This window comes from Neophocaena asiaeorientalis, unplaced genomic scaffold, assembly GCF_003031525.2.
Source record: "Neophocaena asiaeorientalis asiaeorientalis breed wild unplaced genomic scaffold, Neophocaena_asiaeorientalis_V1.1 scaffold9, whole genome shotgun sequence".
Lineage (NCBI taxonomy): Eukaryota > Metazoa > Chordata > Mammalia > Artiodactyla > Phocoenidae > Neophocaena > Neophocaena asiaeorientalis.
In genome coordinates, this window is record NW_020171825.1 from 2,315,938 (window position 1) to 2,337,770 (window position 21,833).

At 47.8% G+C, this 21,833-nt stretch overlaps 1 protein-coding gene across 4 annotated transcripts in view; it reads left to right on the forward strand.

Annotated features, from left to right (window-relative positions):
• STK24 (serine/threonine kinase 24) overlaps positions 1-21,833 on the forward strand; it is a 101,725-nt gene that overhangs the window by 14,275 nt on the left and 65,617 nt on the right. Inside the window, exon 1 of one of the 4 annotated variants that reach the window (XM_024739932.1) lies at positions 21,509-21,527. The exons of the other annotated variants lie outside the window; for them this stretch is intronic. The gene's annotated coding sequence lies outside the window, so the exon portion shown is untranslated. Of the gene's footprint in view, positions 1-21,508; positions 21,528-21,833 lie in introns of those variants that run through there. 4 annotated transcript variants of the gene reach the window in all.

The following is a 21,833-nucleotide window of genomic DNA, read 5'->3' on the forward strand; positions in this document are numbered from 1 at the left end:
AGGTTTTCCTGCCACGTGGATTCAGACCAGTTTAGACCTCCCCTCCGAGGGAGTCATGAAAAACTCTTGGTTTTTAGAGACTTTGGAGATTTGGGTTTAGGGGCGTGGACCTCTGCTGCTGTCCTTCTACCATATATATTTGATGAATGGAAAAACTTAAGGAGAAATACAAGTCAGTAGTATGAAAGTAGAGCATTACTGAATTTTTCTAGAACCGTTTTGCTTCTTTTCTTTATTCAAATTAAAGCAATTTTTTCTTTATTGTGTGACTGATTGCCTTTAGTTATTTAAGTCTTACAAGAGTGATCATGGAAAGGGAAACTTGTCGCATAAAAGTACAATGAAAGAAAAAGAGGACCTGTTGTCAGACTTCGAAAAGATCTTTGCTCTTTTAAGCTGAAATACTAGGTAGTGATGTAGTCAGTGTGGCCATTTATTTTATAAAACAAAAAATTAATAAGGGATTTATTAATGTTTTTATTTGTAATCTATTTTCATGATCACCACTGTTACAGTTTGATGCAAAAAGAAGCAGATGTTTTCATGTGTCAGAAGTAAAGTTTAAACTATGGGCAGTTCCCAAGTACATTTCAGATTTCACTTGTAAGTGTGTTGGTTAGAAGTCCCACACATTTTCTTACAGAAATGAATTTATAAATGGTGATTAAGTTCTGAGGCTAACTTAGAAAAGCCTAACTGAACTATGACTTCCTGGTTCTGAAGGCAGGAAGCTAGTTAGTATAAGAGAGTTGGAGAAGAAGGAAGACTTTACTTTTCTTGGTGCAGAACTGGTCCTGTGCAACATTTCTGAGTTCAGATTGGTCTCCTGTACTGTGCTGCGCCTCACTGTTACCACCAGTACCTTTGTTCTTCATCCTTTAATGCCTTCCTGATACTGCAGCTCTTTGCTACATTTCATTGAGAAGTTCTCAATGAAAATTCCTGTTCTTCATTTTAAAATTGATTTTAGGTAGATGATGGAAAAGCATTTATACTAGTTCATAAAAGTAGCAGTCTTAGAGGAAGAGAGAATGTGTGTTGATCTAAATAGATATCTAATAGGTAGAATATTAGGCAGTGAAAAATTGATGGCATGATACAGGAATGACGTTTAGGGCTGTAGAGGGATTTGCCATGTGTTGGACACTGTGCTGGCACTGGGATTAGGAAGATAAATGATAACCTTGTGTTCAGGAGGCTTACAGTCTAAGAGCAGAGGCACGTGTGTAAACATACTTTTCTCTGGGATAAATGCAGTTGTAGAAGGAAGTATAAGGCTCAGAAGAAACACAAGAGGAAGGAGTAATTGTATTGAGAGGTGGCAGTTTGAACCTCAATAAAGGAAATGATGCCTGAGCTCTTTTTTTATTTAAAAAGGCAGAAGGAATCCAGACAATAGAATGTTCAAAAGCGTGAGAGTTGTTTTTTTGTTTTGTTTTTTATTAAATAGCACAGAGTGTTTGGAAAAGTGCAAGGGATTCAGTTTTGCTGGACTTTAAGGAAAAAAGAGAACAAGAGAGATGAAGTTGAAGAGGTAGTTGGGGACCAGCTCATAAAGGACAATGCTGACTGGTTTGGGCTTCAGCCTGTTAGGTGATGCAGAATTTCCAGGAATGTTTGCAGTGGCAGAATGAGACCAATTTTGTTTTGAAAGTTTGGCACTTGGACTGGAGAGGGCAGAGGCTGGTCCCTCAGGTAGGAGACCACTGATGAGGGACTGGACGGAGGCATCGGTGGCTGGATGGGATTCAAGAGGGAGCCCTGGGCAGAATGGGCCGGCTGGGCGAAGAGGGTGATGGAGGGAAGGAGGAATCCTAAGATGGCCTCTAGGGATCTGGCCTGGGTGTGTGGGTGAATGAATCATGGGGCCACCGATTGGCATAGATGATGAAGAACCTACACAGATAAGAAGTTCTGTTCAGATGCCTGGAATGTAGGTGGAGGAAAGGAATAGGTGGTTACATGCCTGGGTATGTAACCATACCCAGCTTGGGGGAAGAGTCCAGGCTAGGGACCGAGGCTGGTGATTTATGAATCAGGTCATCAGGGGGTGGTTAGCAATACGAGAACGGGTGTGAGCGCCGTGGGGAGGGTGATTGGAAAGGGAGGAGCCCGAGTTCCAGATCTCACAGGCACCTGGGTACTCTACCTGCTTCAGCTGTCATTCACTGTGAGGCCTTATACTCTGAACTCTTCTGTCACAGCGTCAGGGATTTCCACCCCTGGCCCCAGGGTGGGTGGATGGGCAGGGAGGGGCGCTGTGTGGCCATCTGTTATCAGTGGGAGCAGTTCATGAGCTGATTGCCCGGAAGTCGAGAGCAGCTTGTAGTTTCTTGGGTGATGGGAGTTTTATTAGATAAGTCATAGGCCAGAGTTCCAAATACCTAGTATATACTTAATTTTGACCCTGACGCTCTTTAATGTGTAGTTTAATGAATGTCATGCCTGAAGTAAGTAACTTTTGAATGAACTGGGTAGCAGAATTTAACAAGGATGTTGTTCAGACGTCTTAGCGTTTGGTTACACGGGCAGAAGTTGCTGTAGAAGCCTCTAGTTAACTCTAAACCAGACACGCTTTCGTTTTACCCCACATGGGTGGTGCTAGGGTTCCTGTGGTGCTTCTTACCGGCCTGGTGCGCCCTGGAGAGTAACCAGGAAAAATGAAAGCCGTGTTGGGGATGGGTTGTTTGGGGATTATGTTATTAAAATAATTTTCTTTAATATTTGTACAGCTGAAGCATCCTAAAATGCCAGTTTGAAACGAGAAGGGGACTTTGGAGTTGGATCTATCCAGTTGGTTTAGTTTAATCTCTTAAGAGGCACGATGTTTTAGAATACTTGGGGGTCTGGAGATGTCAGTTTATAAAACTTGGCAGGTTAAATCAGAACTCCTGATTTATTACAGTTTTAGCCAGAGGTAATTTTAATAATTAAAGTGAAATGGCCCATTTAAAAATTCTGTAAAGAGTAGTGGGCACTAAGTGTTTTGGGGAAGTATGGGCTCTTTGGGGGAGTGGGTGACTTGAACAATGAAGATACTCATTTTGAAAAACAGAGTTTATTTTTTCGAGCAGTTTCGGGTCACAAAAAGAATTGAGTGGAAGATGCAGAGATTTTCCCGGGTACTCTGCCGCCCGTCGCTGTCCTGCCCCAGATTATACTTTTTACGAGGGATGGTCCTCCATTGACACACCATTATCACCCGAAGTCCATAGTTTATGTTAGGGTTCACTGCTGTGGTGCATTCTGTGGGTTTTCATAAATGTATAAGGACATGTGTCCACCCTTCTAGTATACAGAATAGTTTCACTGCCCTAAAAATCCAGGAGGGTGTTTTTAAAGCATGTCGTTTGGATTCTGCTGAAATATTGTTCTGTGAATACGTGCCATTTTTTTCCTCATTAGCTTCTGCAGTCCTGAGCTCGGCTTGGTCCTCAGGGTCTCAGTCCCTTGCCATAATTCCAGTTCCTGTGGGAGGCTGTTGGGGATTTTAAGAAGGGAAAATACCACATGGATAATTTATTTAAAATATTATAGAAGTAATATATAACTAATGGTAAAAAAAAAAATCGAACAGCGCAGAACTGTATGATTTTATTCCCCACGGGTAACTAACGTTGAAGGCAAGGAGTCTGTGGTTGCCTTAATTGCAAAGGATTGTTCACTGTCTTGCATTTAGAACTGAAGGGAAGGCTGGGAATTCCATTTGATGTTTTTTTCTTCCCTTTCACAGCAGTTCCATCAGAAATGTCACTAACCTCTAACCAAGACCCTTTAAGCAGTCCAATTTCTACCAGCACTTAAGTGCTTTTAATACTCCTGATGAGCCATGATGCTCATTCTTCAGCCAACAGAGACTTAGTGGATGTCTGCTGTGCTTAATGCACCATGCTCGGGGCTGGGCAAGGGGGCGAGCTGCGCCTGCTGTCCTTAATGTGCTTATAGCCTGACATTGGCAGACTCTGGCGAGTGCTGGTGGTACAGGGTGATATTAACCAAAAAGTGGGTGAAAGAAAGGAAGCCCTCCTGGAGGAGGTGGCATGTGGGTATGTATATGAGAAGTTCTTTAAGGGGCTCTAGTGGGTAAAGGGCACTCCAGGCAGAAGAGATCTGTTCCTAGAATTGGCTGAAGTTTGGGGTGACTGGTGTACATGAGTAAGGTTACGGTTTTTCCTTCCCCTCCTCCTTCCTGAGATAATGGGGAAGAGAAAGTATGGGAAAGCTTTTTGTTTGGAGTATGATAAAAGTGCTGAAAAAGGAAGAGGAAGTATGATGGGGGTTTCAATCAGGTGGTGTCTCCTTAATGGATTGGATAATCCAGATCAACCCTGAAGTGGCCTTGGTGGCTTCTTAGCTTCTTTCTGATTTGCTTGGGGAACAGATAATAAGGAGAGATTGGAAATCTGGGTAGGCTTGATATTTACAGGCTGGTCACAGTATTCTGTATGTCTCTTTTTAAAACGTTGAGCTTAATCTTCACTCCTGATTCTGAAGACAGGTTTGTTTGTTTTCTTTTTTTTTAAATTGGGTTGAATACACTTGAAGCACAGTAGACAGTATATATGGTTTCATTTTCTTTTGCATACTTAGAATTGGGCCTCCAGAACGAAACAGGATAGTTTTTACAAAAACGACTTGCAAATTAGTGATTTTACCTTTGAGCCAGGAGCTCTGGGGCTTCTCTCATCCAGGAAAAGGGTGGCTGTGGCCGTGAACCTTAATGGGAGGCCAGGGTATTAGGAAGTCCAGTTGGACTTGGGTGATGGTTACTGGTGGTTTGTCTTTTCGGAAGACAAAACTATAGGAGGGGGGCTGCTCCTGTTTTAAGGGGGAAAAACAAAAAGAGGCAGAAGAAACAAGCTTTTACCTTCTCTGAAGCGTTATCTTAGTTGGTAACAACTGACAGTGATGTTTCATGAGTTAGGATGAAAGCCCCTTTGCGGAAGATGGAATCTGGCTGTCATGGGGGACCCTGCAGCATTACAGCTCTAGCCACTGTAAATAAATGTGTGAATGTGTTAAATGAGTGAGATTCCTGTAGAAAAGTCAGGTCATTAAACGAAAGAGTTGTAAGATGTGACAACCTGCTCTGAGGTCACACCGAGCAGAGGCAGGCAGGGAAGAGGTGGGTGGCCTTAGGCTCATGGAGGAAGTTACAGAGCTTAGCTGACGGTTCGCTGACTGTATTTCAGAAGGTTGCGCAAAAAATTCTTTTCACCGAGACCTTTGTGTTTCGCAGCGTGTGTTATCTGTAGCCTCAGGATGGAGTCACCAGTGAGGTTGTATTAGCAGCAGCCCGATTGCAGGGGCCTCTGCATCAGGACCACTGTGGTCCTAGCCCGGGGTCACGATTTGAATAAGGATGCACCTTGAAGGTCATATAGTAGATTAAGTGGTTCATTCGTTTTTCCTAGAGAAAGATGTGGTATGAGGGAGAACAGTGATGGGTGTGTGTGGTCAGGTGTGGGATTTGAGGATGAAGCCTTGAGATGGGTCAGCTCCTTGACACTTGCATGATTTATCTATCCACATGCAGCCGTTAGCTGAAATTTGCCGTGTGCCACTTGTCTGCATTTCAGCTACTACTGCGTGTAATTCGGCAGTTGTGACTCCGAAGAATGCAGCTAAGGCTTCTGATCAGACTGTAATGGGAACATGGCATCATTTGTCATGTACCAGTATTTTTTTTTTTTTTTTTTTTTTTGCGGAACGCGGGCCTCTCACTGTTGTGGCCTCTCCCGCTGCGGAGCACAGGCTCCGGACGCGCAGGCTCAGCGGCCATGGCTCACGGGCCCAGCCGCTCCGCGACATGTGGGATCTTCCCGGACCGGGGCCTGAACCCGTGTCCCCTACATCGGCAGGCGGACTCTCAACCACTGCACCACCAAGGAAGCCCTATGTACCCGTTTTAAAAAGTTAATTTTCATATTTTATTCTCAGGAAAACTATAGTATGTGTGCGGTTTTTTTTGTCCTTTTACAGATGAGTAAACCAAGTCCTAGAGAAACAACTAGCAGGAGGAGGTGGATTTGAACGCACACGCATCTGGCTGCAGGTGCCCCGTTCTTTTCTTCACACTATGCCAGGTTCTCCAGGGGCTTTACATACTGGAGCCAAGAACTAGGGTCTCAGTTGAGTTCTCAAGGGGGAGGGGAGGGACTGGTGTCCCAACCCCGTAAGTGACGTCACTTCCTGAGGGTTCGGCAGCAGGTGGTTCAGTATGGATAGGAACTACAGCTGCGGGTTGGTTCCCTGGAGTATTTGATCCCATGGCTGACTGAGGCTGTGATGCTGACGTCTAGAAAAGGTTCCTGCTTGTGTATGTTGTGCTTTCTTTCAGTTTGTTCAGTTGGTCAGAAAGAGTTGGTAATAAGGCCAAGGTTATTGGGTTGATCGCTGAACAGAACTGGGGGCCTTGGTAATAAGGCCAAGGTTATTGGGTTGATCGCTGAACAGAACTGGGGGCCTTGGTAATAAGGCCAAGGTTATTGGGTTGATCGCTGAACAGAACTGGGGGCCTTGCAGAGAAAACAGTGATTGGCAGTTAAAGGTGACACCTCCTGACCTTCCCCTGCACCACCCTCGCAGCCTCCATACCCTTTCGAGAGTCAGCAGACGAGAGGTGTCTCGGTTACAAATACTGGGAAAACAGCTCACGGTCAGCACCCTGGTGACATTTGTTATCTGCATCTTTTAAATTTTTTTAATGTAAAAAAATGGTGCCTTAAAACAGGTATGGGAAGAAGGAACGCTGAGGCGTTAGAGGGCCCCAGAGATGAAGGGGTGAATAACTCTGAGAGGGTTCACGTGACAAACACAAAGAGTTAATGTGCTGTGTCAGTTTTTAGTGGAGAAAAAGCCATCTTCTTGGCTCTTCTGAGCGTGTTGCTTGGTTCTCGATGCCCTTTTTGAAGTGAGAAATGGGACTTAACTTTCCAGGTGGAGGTTTTGCCACCTGCATTTGTAGGAGTGGAGATAAGAGGGCCCGTTTGGGTGATAATTGGGAAGGTGAGCAGCCAGCCTGCTTATCTTCGGGTTGGTTGGAAGGAGGCCTGGTGGAAGGACAGCGGGCAGTCCCGAGGTGGCTGAGGCCTCTGCTGCCTCTGATAAGTGCTTGAATTGGCCGGTGAACAGGAGCAAGCCTCTCTGTTCACCGTATTCTTGGCAGAATTGGTCACCTTATGGCTATAGTGTCCATATCACCTAAGCTTTTTGACAGGTCTGATAATTTCATCATTAAAAAAAACAACCCCCAAATAAAGAGTCTTCTAAAATGAATTACTCAAATGCTATTTGAGTTTTGTGACATGATGGAAAGAAAGGAAGGCCTTTGACAGTGAAGGGAGGGGGTCTTTTCGTTTCTGAGTCTGGCCACTTGAGATCTGCCTGGACTGGTAGGGGACACACCTGACGGGAGAACAGTGTCTTCAGGGAGACGGTGATCAGTGCCACGTGCAGGCTCTAAAAGGGCTTTAATCAGGGTCTGTTGTGGAAGGTGAATCGGCTCATCAGCTGGACCCCTGCATCCTCCTCAGCCTCGGCTTCGTGATCATGTGTCTTGTCACGTCTTTGTCTTGTTCTTTGCCTGCAAGTGGGAAGCCACATGTAGTTAAATGTGCTGTCTTTTAAACGGAACGATCTCATATAACGTAATTTATTTCTGTTCTTATTCTTCAGTGAAACCTAGAATGGCAAAGATTTTAAGAGGAGTGCTGAATTACATCTTCATCTCTTGAGAAATTCCCATGAACTCCCAATTTCTTTAAACTTTCATGTTTCCTGTTTAGCTTCAGAAAAAAAAAAATCACATGGGTTTAAAAATAAATGCAGATATGGCAGGAGTTACGTCTTCTTGAGATTTGTCAGATGATTTATCTTTTTTAGTCTTTTGTTTATTGGTTCTCCTTATGGAGAGAATTGTTTAAAAGTAATGCAGTAATTACAGTGTTTGGTATAATATAATTCAGGATGTTTAATCTAATATAGAAGGACATTTGCTGCTTTTAGCTTTTTTATTATAATAGATTGGTTTAGGGTAATGGATCAGTGAGGTCTGATAACTGCTCTTCTGTAGCCAGAATGGTTTGACCCAAGAACTCTGGACTGTAAACTGAAAATCTCCTTCGTCAACCTAGGCCTGGCGTTTTTTGATCTTTTGGTATATATATGTGTGTCTGTTCATTAAAAATGGAAATGCTGTAGTTCTGCCTTTCGTAGTAAATTTGCAAAATAAGCTCATTTTAAACAGTTGGGACAATGCAGAAAAACAGATGAAAAAAATAGATAACCACTGTTAATATTTTAGTGTACATCCTTCCCAAGTTTTTTCCTGTGAATGTATATGACTTGCTTCTCGTCCCCCGCCCCACACAAACACAACAAAAATGGAATTATTCTATAGGTACTGCTCTGTAATGCGCTCTTCTTTCTTAAACATTGAGATTCTTTTCCATGTCAGTAAATCAACGTTATTTTGAGCGGCTGCTTGGTATTTCATTGTATGGCTGCAGGGTAATTTCTGTAATTAGTTGATGTCTGCTTAGGTAATTTGCAGCTTAAAAAGAAATTATGGTAATCTCCAATGAATACATGAATCTTTCCGCTCATCTAATTATTTCCTTAGGATAAACCAGAAGAAGTGAGATTTTTTGCTATTTCCTTATATCCATTTTTAGGTATAATACATATGTATATATGGAATCGTCTTTGCTTCCACATCTGGCATCTTCTGTGTTCCCGTTTATCTTTTTAGTTTTTCCATTTTTACATGATGTTTTGTTCCGTCATTGTTTTCAGCAGTGTCTTGTCTACTCTTTGCTGCTTTTAATGCGATATTTATTTTGGTAATGATTTTTATTATCTTTGTCTCCAACCATGTTGATCCTTTTTTGAGATTTTTAAAAATGAGAGTCCCAGTTTTAATTTTATCAAGTCAAGAAAAATATTTGTCTGAAGTGTTTCCCCTCTCCCTTGGAAATTCCTCTGACATACCATTTTCCTTCTGCCTTTTGCGTATTGTATTTTTTCACTGTCCCTTTCCTTTGAGAGGCATCTCCGCACGCCTGTGTGGGGCATCCTCTGGCTTAGCAGGTGTCCTGGAGGGGCAGTTCCGTCTGTCCTGCAGGCTGCCCAGCACCAGGGCAGGGACCCCTGTGCCTCTGTCCTGCACCCCTGCCTGCCGCCATCCTCTGCCCCGCTTGCTCTTCCTTTGGGTGACTCAGCGATCTACTAGTTTGATTGTAGATGGACTTTTTTTTTCTGATTTTTCATTTTGTTAACATTTTATCAACTGTGTGGATCACAGGAGAGCAGCGTAAATGTGCCTTTCGTTTGCCGCCTCTTACTGGAAGTGTCCTTGTACTTATCTTGAAGCCTGGGTTCCCTCGACAGGGCTGACTCCTTCGAATGGGAGCCAGGACGTCCAGGCTTGCCAGTCTGCTGCATGCTGTTCTCATTCAGTGTAGGACCGAGGAGGACCCAGGAGTAAAATGCAGCTTCGTTTGTGTAACAGGAGGTTCATCTGGGATGGAGAGCTGCGTGGATGACCTTACTAGATGTCCAGCGGTAAACCATCTTGATGGAGATCCTTTAAAGTTCTGCCTATTAGTTTGTTTTTTTTTTTTTTAAATTTTGTTTTTGGCTGCGCGCGGGCTTTCTCTAGTGCGGCGAGCGGGGGCTACTCTTCGTCGCGGTGCATGGCCTCCTCATCGTGGGGGGTTCTCTTGTTGCGGAGCACGGGCTCTAGGCGCACAGGCTTCAGGAGCTGTGGCACGTGGGCTCAGTAGTTGTGGTGCACGAGCTTAGTTGCTCCTCGGCATGTGGGATTCTCCCGGACCAGGGCTCGAACCCGTGTCCCCTGCATTGGCAGGCAGATTCTTAACCACTGCGCCACCAGGGAAGTCCTTGCCTATTTAAAGCTTCCTTCCACAGTGTTTGCTGATCACAGTTTCCCGTTGGCGGGAGGTTGCATGAGTCATGAGTCATTCCCATTGGTGGGCTGAGAAAGCAGGAACCCTGTGCTCACGGAGCCTCTGATGCTTCCCCCCGGTTCTATTCTGACCTGGCCTGGTTCCACCTGCCGCAGCTTCCTTATGGCAGGGACCTGCAGAGGTTGCCTCTCTGGACCTGTTTGGAGAATTGAAGGACTGTTGACAAGAAGCTAGCTCTAAGGACAAACTGTGGGGCAGGGTCTGAAGTCTTTGTGCATCTGGACCAAATCCTTTTTGGGGACACATCTTGACGATTCCAACTCAGTATTTCCAGACTTAGCCCGCTGGGGGCTGGCTGGCATTTCCCCCTCAGCAGGGGCGGGGTCCTGGGTCATGCGTGACTCAGTGACGGCCCCGGGGTGCCGCCTGGTGTGGCAGGGTCTGCTGTTCCGATCGCCGACCTCCTTCCTCTGCACGTCCCCTCCCACAGCAGTCAGAGCCCCTTCTGGGGTCCCCACCCGCCCTTGCCTAGCCTGCTGTGGGTTAGGAACCCAGGTTCTTGGGCTTTCTGAGAGTGTGTTGATTGTGGACCAGACTGTTCCGTGGGAGAGCCAAGGACCCCCTTGTGTGAAGAGCAGCGCGTGCTAATTCAGGCCTCCGCATTCGTGACAGCTGTTTTTGTGCTTAGAGGCCTTTCTTTGCTTCATGCTTCTGGAGGGTTGAGGTTTCTAAACTCTGACCTCTGAATCCAAGCTGAGCTACTACGCTTGAATAGCTGTGTGAGCTTCAGTTAAATATACGCATACTTGCTGGCACCCTTCAGCCCGGGAGCGAATTTGTTGCACTGTTCATCTGATCTGCCCTTCAAGGGTTTAGTTCTCCTTTTGTGGATGCTCAGCTCTGTGCGGTCCCTCTGTGGAGGGATCTCGGTGAAGGGGGAAGCTTTGGAGCAGGGCATCACCGGCTCTGCTGCAGAGCGGTGCCGAGGCCGTCTCGCGCTCCTTTCCCTGTGTTGGCATTTTCAGGCCCAGGGTGGCTTCGATTGGGTGGCTTTCCCCTACACTGTGGCTGGAGGGTCTCAGATTTTGTTCTCTGTCCTGTTATCTGCACAACAAACCTGTTCTTGTCAGGCTGTATTTTAACAGTTTTGAGTTTGGAAATTATGGGGTCTGAACTTCAGCTGAGTTGTTGCAGCCACAGAGTGAGTGTTAATGCTTGGACACGTGGATGGGGAAATACAGTAAAAGACAAAGACTTAGAAGGTAAACTCTCTTGCCAACTTTCCCAGGGGTCTGCGTTGCTTCCCCTCAGTTTCACTGTCTCCCCTCCATGAAAGGAGGATTTGATAGAGAGAGGTGCGGTGGAAATTAGGAGCCAGGAAGCCTGATAATTTATTAATCTCAGGCATGTGACGTTTAACATCTGCCTCTTAGTGTGAAGTCAGTGGACTGCCTTGTCTATTGTTTCCTGGATCTAAGAGGCCAGCTAAATGATGGTTTTCTGAGAAGTAGGAAGTGATAGATGGGTGTGAGAGATTACCATGTTACCAGCTGAGCTGAACCCAAATCTGCAAGGCTGGCTCAGTTTTAGTTACCATCAGTAAAATGCAGGACTGGGAGAAAGTTGGAACCAACCTTCAGGTAGAGAGGTTTTACTTTTTTTTTTTTTGACTGTGCAAAGGATGAGTGAATTGTTTTTGTCAGTTCTTTGCCCTTTATCTAATAGACAGGAGGGACTTGGCTGGACCAGCCCTTACTCAGCTGTATTTACTTAGGTTTGCACACCTTCCAAAAGGTTGCTTATTTCAGTCCCCATTTACAGAGTGGTAAGCACTGGGGCTGGTGGACTGTGGTGCCGGAAGGCAGTAACTCACGAGAGCCGGTTACCACGTCCAGAAAATGATACAATCCTGTGAAGGCCTTGTCTTCAAGCTGGGATCAGAAATAAGAAGTTATAAATGGCCTGTAATCCTCCCCCTCTTCAAAGATTGGGAAACCACAGCACAAAGGTTATTGCCCACAATCATAAAGCAAGTATGTGGTAGGGCCAGGCTTTGAACCCCTTCTCCTCAAAAGGCTACACCCTGAACTACGACACTTCGCATACACGAGGAAGCGTGTTGTGTTTCTAGGTCTAAACAGCAGATGCTGGTATAGCTGAGACCTGGGATTAAGTGGGACACGCCACGTGAATTCCAGGTAGTGTGCGAGGTAGCAGGCAGTACGTGCTCGCTCATCACTAGTACGGTACTGGTACTAGAAAATAAAATCCTGCATTTCTATTGAAACGCCCTCCTGTCGGGTGCCACTTGGTAGACAGACAAATGGTATAGAGCACAGGTGGGTCGGAGCTTCCCTCACAGCATTTAATTCCCCCGGTGCGTTCATTAAGTTGGTTGCTTCTAAGTCAGAAATAACAAATCTTTCACTTAAGAATTTATTTTAAATTAGATTATAATTTTCCCGAACGTCACTTGTTTGAAATCTGATACTTAGATTGTGCTCTTCTCTACTCACAGCCCCAGAGGTGTTTTATTCTTTTGCTTTTACGGAGACATAAGGAAAACACTTGTTCTTTTTAAACTTTGAACAAATATTGCACTTCACAGATAGTTGGTCAGGATCCCTCTTGAAGTGTCGGGGTCACGTTTGATCTCGAAGCTTCATGGACACGTTGGCTAGCGGCCTCTACAGGCCGTTCCATTTGGGCGCTAGATCGGGTGCAAGAGCAGACGGGACGTGGAGCTTTGGTAAATCATGAAGTTATGGAAGAGGACGAAAGTTTGTTTTTGTTTTTCCAAAAGTCATTCGTTCCCTGGACACCGAGGACATGCCAGGAATCTTGCAGGGTGTCGAGGAAGGGTGAGCCGGATGACGTCAGTGCCTTTCCTACACATCCCGCAGCCACTGGGGAGACAGGTGAACGAAGATACGCCGTGTGTGGTCTTTCTGTTAATTAAACAGCTTTACTGTAGTATATTTTACGTGTCATAAAATGCCCTCCTTCCAGGTGTACAACTCAGTGATTTTTAGTAACTTTACCGACTGGTAAAATCATCTCCATAAATTAGTGTAGAACATTTTTGTCCCTCATGCTTTTTGTCTCCATCGATTTGCCTTTTCTGGGCATTTCGTATCCGTGGAGTCGCACAGCATGTGGTCACTCGTCACTGGCTTCAGGTTCATGACGTAGCTTGTGTTGGTACATTGTGTTGTAAGGATGCACCACATTTCTCTTTCCTTTCACCAGCTGATGGACATTGAGGTTGTTTCCAGTGTTTGGCTGTTAGGAGTAATGCTGCTACACACATTTGTGTGTATGTCTTTGAGTGGCGTGTGTTTTCAGTTCTCTTGAGAGTGGAATTGTCGGGTCCTGTGGTGGTTTTATGCTTATCTTTCCAAGACATTGCCAAACTGCTTTCTGAAGTGGCTGCACCATTTTCCATTCTTCCGGCAATTTAATATAGGAAGGGACAACATACTGTGGTTTTCATAGATTTTACTGCTTCTTCCAATATAACATGGATATGTTACATCGATATGGCAAAATGGAGAAAAGCAATCTAATAACAGAAAGGTTGCAGTACAGTATTTACTCTTTGGGAGGCATTTGAGTGTTAGAGCCAGCTTAACTCACCCGTGGAAAAGGTGTGTGCTTCAGGGCGACACGACTGGAGTGAACAGGATGGAAATGGAAAATGGTGTACCAAGTGGACAGCAGGCTGAGATAATAGAAACCGTTTGTCCTCCCTGTTTTGTTTTGGTGGAATAACTCTCCGTGTAAGTTTTGGTTATTAACCCATTTCTTTCAGTTGTCCCCCTGAACCGCAGCCCTGGACTCCTGTGTCTCCTCCTTTAGTTTTCCTTATGGTATCTTCCAGAAATCCTGGCAGATTTTGAGAGGGCAGAACAAAGTGATATCTTTACTGTGGTTTTCTCAGTAATGATGAAATTCTTTCACCTCAGTTTGGGTCTAATTAAGGAGCAAGCAAGAAAGAAGGGATGCCAGGGGCCGTGTAGGAAAGAGATAATGAGCCTGGGAGGTTAGGTGGCAGGTGGGCCACTGTGGGAAACGTACTCTAGAGCGATGATTCCAGCAAAGGAGTGTTCCTGTAGTGTGTGTGCGTGTGTGAGTGTGTGTGCGTGTGTGAGTGTGAGAGAGAAAGAGACAGACAGACAGACACTGGGAAGAAGAGAAAAAAGGTCCACAGAGGCGGGAGATGATGAGACGGACCGGGCAGATAAGATAGGCTGACACCTCTCCCCTGGAGCTGAAGGTCAATTTAAGGTGCAGATAAGCCACTGCTGAGGAAGGGATTAGCAGTGGCCCTAAAGCAGAGTGATGGCCCAGGTGGTAACACTTTTGCCTTTGCTAAAACCTGAAGTCCACTGTGATGCTCTGAACGGAGGTTCTGGAAGTGGTGAGAATTTGCTGATTCCCTGTGGATTCGTGACATTGATGCGGGGGTGACAGAAAACAAGTATCTTTGTGATGGCAGGTTATTTCGGAGCCATCACGTCACCGCGGCTCCTGTGCCGGCGCTGGGTTCCCTCGGTGGGATCCGGGTTACTGGTGTGGTCGGCGGCGGACAGGGTTTTGCATGTTGGCCGGCTCGATGGTCTAGCGTGGGGATGGGCAAACTACAGCCGCCTGTTTCGGTTGGCTTATGAGCTAAGAATGGGTTTTTACGTTTTCAAGTGGTCATTAAAAAAGAAGAGAGAGGGCTTCCCTGGTGGCGCAGTGGTTAAGAATCTGCCGGCCTAATGCAGGGGACACGGGTTTGAGCCCTGGTCCAGGAGGATCCCACATGCCGCGGAGCAACTAAGCCCGTGCGCCACAACTACTGAGCCCGCAAGCCACAACGACTGAAGCCCGTGGGCCACAACTACTGAGCCTGCGCCCTAGAGCCCGTGAGCCACGACTGCTGAAGCCCGTGGGCCTGGAGCCCGTGCTCCGCAACAAGTGAAGCCACCGCAATGAGAAGCCCGCGCACCGCAACAAAGACCCAACTCAGCCAGAGATAAAATAAATTAAATAAAATAAATTTTAAAAAAAAGAGAGAGAAGAAGAATGTGCAGTGGAGACTCTTGGGCCCACAGAGCCCAGGGTGTGTGCTGTCTGGGCCTTCAGAGGGGCGGGCTGGCCACCCGGCCCCAGCCCTCCCGGGACGGCACTTTGCAGCTGCCTGGGCGCGGTTGTCTCCCTGGTGGACCCGGAGCCACAGGACTGCTGTGGAACGTGGGCCGGCTAACGCTGAACACAGCTCATGCCCTCTTGCTGCCCCTCCTAGGGTTAAACGGATGCTTAGTGGACCCTGCACCCCACAGGGGGCAGCAGGAGGCCCGCCTTCCTGTTTGTGACAAATCAGCCTTGTCCTTAGCTTTTCTATTCCAGCCATTTTCCCCGATGCCTCCAAAAGCCGAAGGATTTTCAGGTAAAGGAGATGTGATTATTGATTGAAATATACAGATGCCCAAACGTATTTGTTCCCTGACACTCACTGTCGTTACTGCGGGCTTTTATAGAATACGTACAGGAAGGCGAGTTGACCTGCAGGGAACTGGAGGTGGCATCGGATTGTCCTCCTCGAGCTGGTTGTAGCATCCCAGTGCTGTAACCCAAGGCAGACCACGCCACCTCGGTTCCTCCTGCCAAGCCAGCAGCTTGCGCACACTTTCCATTCAGAGGCTGACCCACGATGCACAGGCAGAGTGGGGCTTAACGCCCCGCCACTGGCCTCGGGGGACCTTGTGTAAGTGACCTGCCCTCTGCACCTCAGCTTTCTCAGCTGTGTCATGAGGATCGTGGCCCTTTTCTCCTGGGCCAGCGGTGAGGTCCACAAAGGAGTGCTTTTGAAAACTGCTTAGCATGAGGCTTTGCGTGGAGGGGCTCCTGGAAACGGGGGCTGCTGCTGTTTGTCAGTGCGTCTTTGCGTAGGGTATGGTCGGAATATTTTCCGTGGCTGGCTTGTTACTTGCATTTTGGTTTTAATAAAGGAGGTGCCAGGGTCCATTTCTCAATGAGCTATATGTAATTTATTTGGAATGCATCGCGTATTTTTCATCAAGTGTTTGCCCAGCAAAACTAGCCTGATTTCGCCCTTTGCCCTGACACCTGGGCCTGCTCGTCACCTCAAAGGAAGCCCAGGCCTTCATCTTCCAGCCAGGGAGACTTTCACTGAAGAGAAGTGTACCCACCATCTGCTGCGGGAGCCTGGCGGCGGCCACAGTTCCCCGTGTGGGGACTCCAGGGTGCCGGGCGAGCTCTGTGACCCTGGGTGAGCTGCAGCCCCGGGCCCTTGGTTCCCCGGCTCGCTCTGCAGTCAGGCCTCGCGTTCCCGCGGGTGTGAACAAGGCGACCCTGCCGAATGTCCGGCGCAGGGCCTGGGAGCATATGGTGCTGGGCAGGCGGTCGGCAGAATAGTAGCCAGAGCCTCAGAGCCTTTTGTTCGGTCTGTGCAGAGAAAGAGCTTGACCCCGAGTGAGTGAGGGCGGAGAGCCTCTCCAGGCGGCCTTCCAGCCTGGACCCTCACCTCGCACACCCGGACGGAGCACGTGCTTTCCCCGGGGTGGCTCCTCTCTGACCTCTGACCCCACAGAGCTCCGGCCACCTGTTTGCTAAGGCGACGAGCGGATGGGGGCCGGGGGTGTTTATTAGATGCTGAGGCCAGAAACAGGAGATTCACCGGGGTGGTTGCAGTCACTTTTTTCTCATTTTTAACGCTTTTCTAAAAATTGTATTTTCTTGTTAGGTAGAGCAGTTTTTCCCTTAAACATCCATATAAAAATGGACAGGATGCTGCTACTAGGATTCCCTAAATACTAAGGACAAGAGTTTTAGGAGAATTTCTAGTTATTTGGGTATGTAGGTGTAGACATAAATTCATAAATTTAACGGTTTCTGTTTTTGTCACACATTGTAGAATATTTATTCAGGTGGATTGAAACACAGGTGTATACCATGGGGGAAATGAGTTTGCTGAGCCGGATTGTGGGGCATTTGTCACGTACCTGCGAGCAGGCGGGTGAGAGACAAAGTGCTGCTTAGAAGAGGCAGTGATGACGTGGAGACAGGCCAGGAGGGGCTCCCACCGCAGTTGAGAGGAGGTTTGGTGTGATATGCACGAAAGCCCGTTTCTGTGTAAACCTGGGATTTAGGCCTCACACTTAAAAGTGACCTCTGGTCAACTAGCTAGGAATGAGACTTCTTCTGAAAGACTATTTGAGGATAGGAAAAAAATCTGTGGATTCTGAGCTAATTGGAGCCATCTGCTATTTAAAGAGCTTTATTTGGTAAATAAAGGTTTTTCTTTTGGAGACCTTAAATCAGCCGACTAGTTAATGTAAAACACTTGGGGCTAGAGGCGGAGAATGGGTGTCCTTGGTCAGCGAGGTAGGAGAGGAAGGGGTTGGAGAGGAAAAGACTAGAAATGTGAGCTTCGGCGCAGGGTGGGGGGCGCCCCCCGTCCCCTGCTCCGACATGATTTTCCCAGGTGAAGAAAAGCAGGTGAACATGCCAGGTGGCCTCCCAGACCAGACCCCTGCTGTCGACCTTGGCCGCCCGTTGGAATCTTCGGGGGTGGGCTTAAATAATGCTCGGGCTGGGGTCCTATCCCCCAAGTTCGGGGTTTGCTGGTCCAGAGTGGGGCTGGGGCACAGGTGGTCCTGGCTGGCGTGCAGCCCCGCTGGGAACTGCCGACCTCCCGCCCTGGGGCCTCCCCTGCGCCCAGCGGGGCGCCCAGCGGGCTGCAGCCTCTCCCCCGTGCCTGCGACCCAGTGGCTTTTGCTCCCTTCTCGGGAGGCTGAGGAGAGGCAGACACCTAGGGTGGTTCCTTCTTCCTCCCGGCCGAGACGCTGCCACGTCCTTGGTGCCTTTGAGAGGTGCGGGCAGACTGGGGAGGGGCCCGTAGCAGCTCGCCTCCTGCCCCTCAGGGGGAGCCCTGGGTCCCGAGGCGGCGCTGGGGGTGAGAGAGAAGGTCCTGATCCGAGACCTGCTTATCAAGTCATCTGTTCGTGTCCGGCTGTGCCTGTGGCTGGCTGCTGGGGCGGGGGTGGTCACCGGCCGTCTGGGGGGCCTGCTAATGGGTGACCATGACGGTTCCCCAATGGCAGTAGTACGCAAGGGGCTTTGCAGGCCGGGGAGGTGCCCGGGGGGCCCCCAAGTTTCTCTGTGCGCTGCTTCCGGAGTTGAATGCGTTTTAGACCGTGCAGATTGCTGGTTATAGGATTTCTGGGCAAATCCCCATAAAAGGGTATTTGGCTTGTTGGGGGTCTTTTTTTGTTTGTTTATAAACTTCGCATTGGCCTGTGTGTGTGTCTCTCTCTGTGTGTGTGTGTGTGTGTGTGTGTGTATTCCTGTATGTATTTTATAAAAAGGGCAGCTTGATTTTCAGGTGGGGGAGGTGTGGGAAAGACCCTGAGAAAGAGTGAGCTTTAAACTTGTTACAATGAGAGAAAACCCTTTCCAGGTTAATAGGCTTCATTAGACAGATTGCCCAATTTTAGTTTGAGTACAGAGTGCCTCTTGAAATGTAATGGTTAGATTAAACTGAGGAGACAGGTTTTCAGGGCATTTTATTTGCGTCTAATTAGCTTAAAGATATTTATGGGAAGAATAATTTGTATTAAAAAAAAGGAATGTAAAGTTAAGCCATTCTCTAAAATGACAGTAGCTTTTAATCTCGTCAGGACCGTGTTGCGTTGTGTTACACGTGGTTCGTTCTCAGTAACTGTTTTGGCCAGTGTTTTAGTGATTTCTAAAAACGTCTTCAAAGCTGAGCGCTGTTTTAAAGGTGACCTCGCTTGGCCTTGGATGTGCTTTCTGAGAGCGCACGCCCTGCAAGGTAACACAGCCGCCATCTGCGCTCTGGGAAAGGGTTTGCAGTGCACCTCGCTTTCCCCACTTACTTGGGCTGATTTGATCCTCTGACAAACCTGTGCAGTAGATAAACACTTGAGGCGTCCTTGTTGCCTTTACTGAGAAGTTAAGACCTTGCTCAAGGTCATGCAGCAAAGCATTACAGCAGGGGAAAATCCCAGGTCTTGTGCGTCTTAATTTTGTGCTCTTTCTGTCGTGTTTTGCTGTTAGAACTTGGGAGGCAGTCGTCAACATGCTCGCCCTTTGGAATCAGATGGCCCTGAGTTGCATTTCAGGGTCTGTCAGGTACGCTGTGTCCTTGGACGAGTCCCATAACCACCGTAAGGTGGAGGAGGTGAGACGACACCTCCTTCAGGAGGGCATTCAGAAATGGTGCTCATCTTTCTCACAGCTTCACTCCACCCAGGCCATGTCCAAGACCAAAGAGTTTCACGGCTTCCAACTGCACCTAAGTTGTGACCTGGGGGAGGCCAGGATTTTGCGAATCTAGCTCGTTTATGGGTGTCAGCATGAAGCTGCCTTGTGCATTCGAATTCTGCAGGTTGTTTTGCAAGGTGATCTCTTAGGCTCAAGTTTCCGCTCAGAAACAGTTAACAGGATTCCTCTTTCACAAACTAAAAGTATGTGTTTCTGTACAGGAAGCATGTGTCCTCTTGACTAGCTGGTGGGGTGTGTTGTGTGCCCCAGGCCTGTGCTTTTCACATCCTGCCTTCTTTGCTGTAATTCTCCCTGGGCTTGGGCCTGCTTTTCCTTTTCCATTTAAAATCCCTTGTGCTCATCTAGCTTGAGTCCCTTCTCCTGAGGCTGCCCATGGAGTAGAGCCTTCTTTCCTTCTCTGTTTTAAGGGATCTAGTAGTCACCGTTATAGGAAAGTTAAAAAGGGAGGTTTATGGAACGCTTGGAAGGTTCTCACAGGTGCAATCTTCTGTTTATTTATGGCTCCTAGCATCATTTCTTAGCCCTGAGAGCCTCATACTTGGGGGTGGGGGGTGGGGGTCATTGCATCCCTGTGGCTCAGTGCCCTCTCTGGAGCCTTGTGTTAGAACCCCACCCAGGCCGCAGGGCCCTTGGGCCTCCCTGGCCAGTGGTTTCTTTAACCTGCACCACGGGTGGCCTCTGTACCTTAGGAGTTTTGCAGATGTTTCCTTGTCTCTTTCTGAGGATGCTCACTCAGGCCTCCTAGAATTCTCCTTGTTCCCTTCCTGAGGGAGAAAAGGCCTCGTTATTTTAGCTGATTTTAAGGTAGTGCCGTGGAGGGTGTGCTGGTTTGTGAGTCCATGATCTGGGTTTTACTTCTCCTTCTAGTTCAGATGAGAGGCTTCTATTCAACCTCGACCAAGTATTTTCAGAAAGAATAGCTCAGTATTAAGTACACACACAAAAAAACAACTGCAACAACAAAAGTGGTTTCGGTTTACTAATGACTTACTGTTTAGCAGATACCACACGAGGAGCTTTCTTTATGTTCTGATTTTATCCCTTCAATGTTCTAAGAAGTAAGTAGTGTTACCCCGTTTTACAGGTATGGAAACAGGCTGGGTGGTTCAGTGACTCGCTGGTAATTTGGTAGAACTGAGATCTGAACATGTGTTGTGTGGACTCCAGGTGCTTATGGTTGCCTAGATACCCGAATTTTTGTCAGATAAGTTAAATGTTCAGAAGGACAGCATTGAATCTCTCTGTTTGGTAGCTTATTGTTGGGGGTGGGGGGCGGTTTCTAGTGTCTTTTCTCTCCAGGGCTTGTATAGCTGCTGCCCCAAATGACACTCTGCAGAATCAGAGCAGAGCATCTGGTGCACACTGGGTCTCATAATTTGTTTAGGCTGTGGTTGCATTTTCCTCGTTTCCTCCACGTAATGCTCTGAACTTTGGCTGGGTTTTTGTTTTTTTAAAGTTTTTAAAAAATTTATATTTATTTGTTGCTGCGTTGGGTCTTTGTTGCTGTGCGCAGGCTTTCTCTAGTTGCGGCGAGCGGGGGCTACTCTTCGTTGCGGTGCGTGGCCTTCTCATTGCGGTGGCTTCTCTTGTGGCAGAGCACGGGCTCTAGGCGCACAGGCTTCAGTAGTTGTGGCTCGCGGGCTCTAGAGCCTCAATAGTTGCGGCGCACGGGCCTAGTTGCTCCGCAGCATGTGGGATATTCCCGGACCAGGGCTCGAGCCCGTGTCCCCTGCATTGGCAGGTGGATTCCTAACCGCTGCGCCACCAGGGAAGCCTCCCCTGGGTGTTCGGTTTGGATTACAGTGTTTGCTTTTTAAGGGGGCCTAGGTGTTGACTGCAGGCACCCATGCTGCTCACTTCTTTGTTGGGTTAGGTTGGCAAGATTATAAGATACATTCTTAAGTGGTAATCATAATCTCAGGGGGGAAAATCATCTGTAAAATGTTAATACCGTTTCAACCAGTGGCATAAAAATCACGCTCTGGCAAAGAGGAGCCCTGGAGCCCTGCTCCCTTTGCTCAAGGGAGTCATTAGGGTTGAGAGGGTATGAAACAGCAAATGGGAACTTTTCACCTGTAACAGTGAAATAATAGCGGTCTCTTTGGGGCAGAAGAAGTTCGAGTAGAATTACCGCAGTCGGGATGCAGAGCTGTTTGCGGCCACGTGGAATCTTCCCGTGTTGCCCCTCACTCGTCGCCCCCGCCCCGCCCTACAACCACGCGTCTGTTCTCCACGCCTCCAATTCCGTCGCTTGGAGAATTCACTGCGTGTGGAGTCATTACGGTACGTAACCCTGGGTGCTCGGAGACAGTGTTAGGAAGTTGGGTGATGGGAGGGTAAGCGGGGAGTGCAGCAGGAAGCGGAAGTGGGAAGGGGGTTATCGGTTCAGCTTCGCGGCGAGCGTGTGTGACTTCAGTCTCCAGACGGCGTGTTGTCCCGGCTGCTTTAGGCAGTGCAGGGAAACCACGCGCTTCGGAGGAAGCCGCTTTCTGCCCGCAGGGTGTGCAGGGGCGTCTGGGGTCGGGCAGCTGGAGGAGTAGCCGTGGTTGCTGCGGCGGGGGGGGGAGGGAGGGCCGGCGGGGCGGGGGC